At 43.1% G+C, this 8493-nt stretch overlaps 1 long non-coding RNA gene across 1 annotated transcript; it reads left to right on the forward strand.

Annotated features, from left to right (window-relative positions):
* Window positions 1-1138: 1138 nt before the first annotated feature.
* Window positions 1139-7687, forward strand: LOC148119465 (uncharacterized). Its single transcript, XR_015735267.1, has 3 exons — window positions 1139-1311; window positions 3399-3612; window positions 7203-7687. It is a non-coding gene; the product is annotated as an uncharacterized LOC148119465 (long non-coding RNA).
* Window positions 7688-8493: the final 806 nt, after the last annotated feature.

Consider the following 8493-nt stretch of genomic DNA (forward strand, 5'->3'; position numbering starts at 1 on the left):
AAAGGCCCAGATCACTGCGGGCAGTTCCGCCCTTGGGCAAGCGATCCTGGGAGGAATAGGTTAGCCGAATGTGAGTCTGGAGAGCAGCATTCCCCCATGGTCTCTGCTTGAGTTCCTCTCTCCACACTCCGGCCCTGCTTGAGCTCTGACCTTGGCTTCCCTCAGTGATGGACCACGTTCTGACTTGATTCTTCCCAAGTTGCTTCTGGCCATGGTGTTTATCACAGCAATAGAAAGCAGACTAGACCAGCACTCCAAAAAGACTGGCTTCGTATCAGTGCCTCAGTGGGACAGCTGCCTGGCTTTGTGAGCTCTTTAAGCCATTGGATTACCAGGTAGAAAGGGGAACAGATGCTAAATTCAGGGACTTAAGACTTTGAGGAAATAGTGTTGCCATTACATAACGGGGTCAGGGAGGAGGGCGGATACTGTGCAGGGCAACGCTCAGGGCACCTTGGACCACTGTGTCCAGTAGTTAAAGTTAACAGAAGCCACAGCCGCAGAAACAAACAGCTACAAGTGTAGATCCTCCAGGATCCTCCATAGGAAAGAGCCTGGGCCAACTGGATCTGGCTGTGTAGCAGAGGTGAGGTGGTAACCCCGGCTCAAAGCCGAACGCTCATGCGTGCTGGCTGCGTGCCTCTCATTGCGATTCCCACATCTGCTCTGTGGGGAAGACAGTAACGCAAACCTGACATAGTAATTGTGAGAATGAAATGATGCCTGTAAAGGCCTTAGGACAGGGCCCAGCATGTAACAAACACTATAAATGTGGGTGATTAACAAAGTGAAGGAGAAAGACACAAAAAGGCAGTCATAAATACCATCTTAGCCTCGGGACCACGTGTAAAACTGAGACCAGCGCATACAAAATTCTGTGCAGAGATGCTTATGAGTTTTATTTGGAGTAGGAAAAAAACTGGAAAGGAAACAAACACAGATGCCCTTGAAGCTAATGAATGGTTAAACAAGCTGTAGCAATCCACATCACCATACATTTACTACTCAGCAGTAAACAGAACTCTTGATGCGCACGCACGACAACCTGAGGGAGTCTACAGGAAACCACGCCCAGTGACAAAAGTCAATTGTCAAAGGTTACACAGTGCATGACCATGTACAGAACATTCCTGAATTGACAGCCTCACAGGGATAAGCTAACTGGTTGGTGCCAGGAGTTAAGAGGATGTGGTGGAGGGGAGAACAGGAGCCTGGCACCTGGGGACCTCGGTGGTGACGGAAATGTTCAGTATGTCTACATGGTGGCACATGACTGTTATCCAGCACTTGGGAGCTTGAGGCAGGAGGATGGTGAGTTTGAAGTCAGCATGGAGCAGGAAATGACGAAAAGAAAAATCTTCTTCTTCATATTGGCTGTTTCAATGTCTGCGTCCTGGCCGTAGTATTGTACTAGAACTCTGTGGTGTTGCTACTGAGGAAATGTGTAAGGGAGCCCTGCTGCTATCTTGTTTCACACGACTATAGTTATAACAATGAACAAAGTTTAATTAAAATATGGTACCCAGGTGTGGTGGCACACACCTGGCAAGCAGAGGCAAGCAGATCTCTGGGAGTTTGAGGCTGGCCTGCTCTACATAGTGAGTTCCAGGCCAGCCAGGGCTGCATAGTGAGACCCTGTATTGGGATGCAGGGGGTGGGGGAGTATAGCTGAGTGGCAAAGTCAATTATGTATGAGTACTTGATTCAATACTCAGTACTCTGACCCCTTCAGAATGGGTGGAGTACAAGTTGAGGGTGTAGCTCAGGTGATAGACTCCTTGGCTGGCAGGTCCAGAGTCCTGGCTTTGATCCTCAGCACTACCCAAACAGTATGGTGGTGCATGCTTGTGACCTCAGAACTCTGGAGGTAGAGGCAGGGGGACCTGTAGTGTTGTGTCTCACTTTCGTTGCAGGACATAGAGAAATCAAGTTGGAACTGGCCTGGAAATTTCTTTCTTAGTGGCTAGCTTTTGTAGTCAAAAGGCACCATACAAAATAAATAAATAAATAAATAAATAAATAAATAAATAAATAAATAAATAAAATTTTTTAAAAAGGTACCATTCAAGTCCCTCCTGGGGGAGAAGATTCATTGGTGGACTCGTCCAGTGGTGAATGTCATAGCGTCAGTACCAAGCTGCCTGGCAAGATGTGCCCACTGACACAATAGTGGTGTGGCTGGTCTGGGGTTAACCAGCCGCTCTTTGATTGAATTTGAGGGCTGCCCCACAGGAGTGAATTAATGCCTGCATGGCTCACAAATATCTGTAGTGAGATCTGGTGCCCTCTGGGGAAGAGGCCTGGTCAGTTGTCCTCATCAACTTAGACCATGAAACCCATTATGGAAGAGTTCAACAGAACCCCATATACGGGCTGCCCACGCATGCTTCAGCATTGCCAGGGCATAAATTTCATTTCGTTCACTTTAAACCTGGTTAAAAACCCATGGCTGGAGAGGTCATAGGGCTGGAGAGGTGTGTGGTTGGGGGTGGAAGGAAGCTGTTGTTTTGCTAAATGGACATGTCAAATATCTTTTAAATATTGCTGTTTATGTTCATAGATTAATACTGCTTTCAGCATTGGTCAGAAAAAAAATGTTTTGCTGTAACATGAGGGGCCTGCTTGTTGGGGTTTCTATCCTGCCCAGTACCCCACAACCGGCAAGTTCCAAAGAAAATCAATCACACAAGACTCCATAAGATTATAATCTGATTGGCCCATTAGGTCAGGCTTCTTGTTAACTCTTATAACTTATATTAACCCGTTATTTTTATCTATGTTAGCCATAATGGCTCCGTACCTTTTTCAGCTGGGCATGTTACATGCTGCCTCTTCGGTGGTCTGTCGGTAGAGCATGAGACTCTTAATCTCAGGGGCATGGGTTCGAGCCCCACGTTGGGCACCATATGTAGTAGGGAACTGCGGGCAGGCCTGCTTTTCATCCCGCCCGGTTCCTGCACAGCTAGCTTAGCCCCAGAAATAACAACACACAAATTGTATTCATTTAAACACTGCCTGGCCCATTATCTCTAGAGAGTTAGTTACTGGCTAACTCTCACATCTTGATTAACCCATTTCTAATAATCTGCGTAGCACCATGAGGTGGTGGCTTACTGGAAAAGATTCAGCATGTCTGACCTGGTGGCTGGCTCCATGGCGTCTGCCTCATTGCCCTCTTTCCAACATTCTGTTCTGTTTACTCCGCCTACCTAATTTTCTGTCCTATCAAAGGGCCAAGGCAGTCTCTTTATTGACCAATGAAAATAACACAATAGACAGATAACCCTCCTGCATCAGTTTTGCAGTGGGCAGTAGTCAATACAGAGACTCATAACTTCCAAAGTTCTCAGAGTAAGAGGTTGCTGCATGCTCAGCTCTAAATGGAGCATCTGTGTCAGCCTGTAACTATGTAGGTAAGATCACGGAGGAGAAGGACGATGGATGCGCCAGAAGACGGTAGCGTGCTGGTAAATGCCGCAGACCTGTTCTGGCCGCGCTGGCCGCTGCAGCTCTGAAGATCTGCACAAGATGAAGCCATCAGCATTCCAGCGTGGAGGGGGTAGAGGCTCGGAGCGGGGAGGGGAGTCATTTCCTTCTGCAGTGGAACCACAGGTAGGTCTCCCATGCACATGTAGGCAGCACTAATTGGACTCAATAGGTTATTTAAAAAAATAAACTGGACATGAGGATAAGAGGGGCATGTGAGGCGCTGGCTTAGGGAGGGAGTAGTAGGAAGAAGTTGAGAGTGGATGTGATTAAGATTTTATATATATATATATATATATATATATATATATATATATATCAAATAATAAGTAAGAATAATTTTAAAACTATTTCTCTGTAGCACCTCCTAAAGTAACATCCACCTTCCTACCTAGTGTGTGCACAAGAGTGCATATGTCCACGCTGCTTGATCATGCATGTGTGCACGTGTGTAGGACAGAAGACAGTGTGTGGGGAGTTAGTTCTCTGCTTTCCCCAGGTGGATTCTAGGACCACTCACACTGTCAGCCTTGGTGGCTAGCGCATTCCCCAGGTGGATTCTGGGACCACTCACACTCTCAGCCTTGCTGACTAGAGCTTTCATACTCATTGAACCTTCTTTCTGTCCACTTCTTCTAGAGATGGTTTAGCAAATGTTTTAATTTCTGATAATAGTTTTAAGATGTTTTCTGGTCTAGATTTGTGGTTCCTCTTACTTTAACACATGCTTAAGTATTTATATCTCATAATAATTTTATTCCTTGGTATTTTATGTTTTCTGAATAGAATTCTATATTTCACAGTCTTTTTTTGAGACATGGTTTCTCTGTTAGGTAACTCTGGCTGTTCTAGTCCAGGCTGGCCTTGAATTCACAGAGATCCACCTTCCTTTGCCTCTCTTGTGCTGGGATTAAAGGTGAATGCCGCCACGCCTAACTATTTTATTAGTCTTAATGTATATATGACATCTTTTTGGCTTGTAGGCTATCATATTACCTATGCATATTTTAGGGGGTCCTCAGCTTGAACCCCAGAGTTTACCAATGCTAAGCATATGTTCTACTAATTAAAACAATTTTTATTTTTATTATTATTTTTAGATTTTTATCTCGTGTATGGGTGTTTCGCCTGCATGAATGTTTGTGTACCAATTGTATCCTTGGTGCTGTAACCAGTCTTGTGCTGTCCCACCAGCCAGCTCCTAAATAATGACACAGAGACTTCTTAGTAATTTTGAAAGCTTGGCCTATAGCATAGGCTTGTTCTAACTAACTCTTATAACCTACCTTAACCCATTGTATTAATCTATGTTTTATCACATGGCATTACCTCTCTTCGATCTTGTACCCCCGTTTCTTTTCCATGTCTCCATGGCCCCTTTTGCAGGCCTAGATTCATCTCTTGCTTCCTCTCTGCCCTGAATTTCTGCCTATACCTCCTGCCTAGCTTGGTCATTCAACTTTTTATTACATCAATCACAGGAGTACACCTTCCCTGGGTGTACAAATACCCCAGCAGAGGGTGCCAGATCACAGCTCCTGAGCTGGAGCCACACATGGCTGTCATCACCACGTGGGTGCTGGGAACCAAACCCAAGACCCCTGCAAGAATGAGTGCTCTAAGCCAAGGGGCCACCTCTCCAGCCCCCCAGTGCACTAATCTTTAAATAATTTGCTCATAAATGGTTGTTAAATGTTATTATACTCTATTTTTGCTTCCATTGAAATAGCTGTATAATTGTATAATCTCTGTCTCTTTTTTTAAATTTGCAATACTGTTTGGCCAGTAGCTTAAGCTATTTCTGGATAACTCATATCTTAAATCAATCCATCTCTATTAATCTATGTATTGCCAGATGGCTATGTCTTACTGGGTAAAATTCCATCCAGCGTCTGTCTCTGGAGTGGCTACATGGCGTCTCCCAGATCCTGCCTTCTTTCTCCCAGCTTTCAGTTTAGTTTTCCCTGCCTACCTCTATTCTGCCCTGCGCAGGCTCAAGAAAGTCCTTTATTAACCAATGGTATTCACAGTATACAAAGGGGAATCCCACATCACCTCCCCATTCTGTTTAAATAGAAGGAAGGCTTTAACTTTAACATAATAAAATTACATTTAACAGTTATCAAGAAAGAATTACAGTTACAATATTTATATCTACTTTATCATTTAGCATAACTAAGGAATACTATAACAACAGCTATCTATTCTTCAACTCCATCAAAGACTCCAGAAGAATGTAATATTACCTAAGTAAACAGGAAGTGCATTGTAAGCAACTTCCAAAACTCTAGAATTGACAGAGACATCTCGTTGTCTGGACAGTCACCCAAAGTTCTTCTGTACCGTTGGAGCATCCACCTTTAGCCTACAGACCCATAGTATCCAGCAGATTTTTCCATGAAACAGGAAATTTTCAAGACAGTTCTGCCTATATTGGCAGCTTGTCAGTCACTTTCTTCCGTGTCCTGCAGGATGTCTGGCAGTCTCTTTCATGAAGCAGGAACCACGAAGGACTGTCTCACCTTTAGGCAAGTTCAGCAGTCATTTTTCTGTGGCTTCTAAATGTCCAGTTCATACAGCACAGCATCAAGCAGTCCAGGCATGAGCAGTTTCTTGCCCAAATGGCTAACAAACTCTATAAGGAGCCTTTTCGATGCCTATCATCCTCTTGAAGTAGATTGGTGCTGCCAGGAGCAGATGTGTCTCACTGTCATGAAAAGTCCTAACTTCTTAAAACATTTTAAATGCCATATTCTGCAGCCTTTGAGAGGTTTGAAGAATAGCTATCCATCTGAAATATACCTCTGTACATCTAGAAAATCTAACTAACAAGAGTAGACACTTGACTATTATAGATGACTATCTATTAAACTGTATTTCTTAATTATACATTACATTTTTAAATGAATTGCACAAACACAGTACCTTAATCAAGAACAGAAATACACATATAACAAAATTAACCTTAAAATTGTATCAATAAACCAAGATCCATACCAATGCAAATCTTTATAGCATATCCCACTTTAAATGTAAACAAACATTTATAAACAATATTTGGGAATATGGGTGTAGTTCTCTCCAAACTGCTTCCTGCTTTTTGTTGGGCAAGGTAATTTTTGGGGGTGTTCATGGTAACCTTTTTGGGGGGAGTCCTGGTTCATCAAACCATATTAGTCTGGAAGAATTCCACAGGTTCTCATCTTCTGTGGAAACAAAAGAGCCTTTTTTTCCCAAAACAACAAATCCTTAGACCCAAATTTTGGAATCAAGATATCTTTAAAATGTATAGGTTTGTTTAGCTTAGCAGCCCATACAATGAAATGTCTCTCTACTTAGCTCCTTCACAGTCAAAAAGTTCAATGAAAACACAATAATATACATAATCCAGACTCTCTGTGTATTTTCCATCTTTACATAGCTTATTTTTCTTTATTCTTTTTAATCTTATGACTGTCTGTAGTCTATCTCTTTAAAGACTTTGTTTTATTTTTAATAATTTACTTCTTTTCCAACTCTCTATACTCTTTTTCTTCTTTCTCCCAAGCCTTCTTACATTTATCCAACACTGTGACCCATTTAGAGGTCTTTTTTATCTGGATCTGTCTTTATTGTGTATCTGTAATTATTTTCTGGCCAGTAGCATCTTTTTCCTTTTTCTTTCTTTTTTTTTTACTTCTCATTTTTAATTTTTATTTATTTATTTTGCTAAGCAGGTATGACTAGGACCAACAAGGCCCTGCCTGCTGGCTCTGCCCAGCCCAACATGGAAGAAGCATGCTTACCGCTCCTGAGACTGCCCAGTGGGAACCATCCTCACCACCTCAACTCTGTCGAGCACCGTGCAGCATATAAACCCTTTATATCTGAGTAAAAGCCAGATCTGCCATGCAGCTCATTGCATGGCCTGGAAATATCTCTGTGTAGGTGGGAATTCGCCGTGCTCTCCTGCCTGTTTACACCTAGCAGACCAGATTCCACCGCCTGCCCGGGTGGGGAGCGCTGCGCCACAGGCATGGTCTCAGCCACTGTCCTCCCAACCCTGAGTGGGCACAGAAACCCCATTCAAGTGCTCCATAGCTGAACCTCCTAAAAGTGTCACTGCCTGGTGCTGGCGAACCAGGAAGCTGCCGTTTTGAAAAAGTGTTGTTTTTGCTGTGACCACTGAGTCAGGAAACCTCCTAAAAAATTATGTCGCCCACACGAGAAAATGCTTAACTTTGTGTGTGTGTGTGTCTAAAATTCCTTTTTAAAGCTTCTCAGGTTTTATGTGGATTTAGTCTACCACATTTGCATGCCAATGTGTTGTATGAGGTTTACACACACATACACACACACACACACACACACACACACACACACACACGTCCTGTAATAATCACACAGAAACCATATTATTTGCAATACTGTTTGGCCAATAGCTTAAGCGTATTTCTGGCTAACTCATATCCTGAACTAGCCCATTTCCATTAATCTGTGTATTTGCCACATGGCTGTGGTTTATCAGGTAAATTTCTGTCTGGCATCCTTTTTATTTATTTATTTATTTTTTAAATATTTATTCATTTATTATGCATACAATATCTGCCTACATGTGTGCCTGCAGGCCAGAGAGTGCACCAGATCTCATTATGGTGGTTGTGAGCCATCATATGGTTGCTGGGAATTGAACTCAGGACCTTTGGAAGAGCAGGCAATGCTCTTAACCACTGAGCCATCTCTCCAGCTCCCTATTTATTTATTTATTTATTTATTTATTTATTTGAGACAGATTTTGTCTGTGTAGCCCTAGCTATCCTGGAACTCACTCTGTAGACCAGGCTGACCTTGAACACAGTGATCCACCTGCCTCTGTGTCCTGAGTGCTGGATTATAGGTGTGGGCAACCACTGCCAGCAACCTCTCTCTAAACTTACTTATTTATTCTTCTTTCATATATTACATTCTGACTACAGTTTTCCCTCCTCCTCTCCTCCCAGTCCCTTCCCCCATCTTCCCCTCTCCCCC

Source organism: Myodes glareolus, chromosome 17, assembly GCF_982192425.1.
Source record: "Myodes glareolus chromosome 17, mMyoGla1.1, whole genome shotgun sequence".
Taxonomy (NCBI): Eukaryota; Metazoa; Chordata; class Mammalia; order Rodentia; family Cricetidae; genus Myodes; species Myodes glareolus.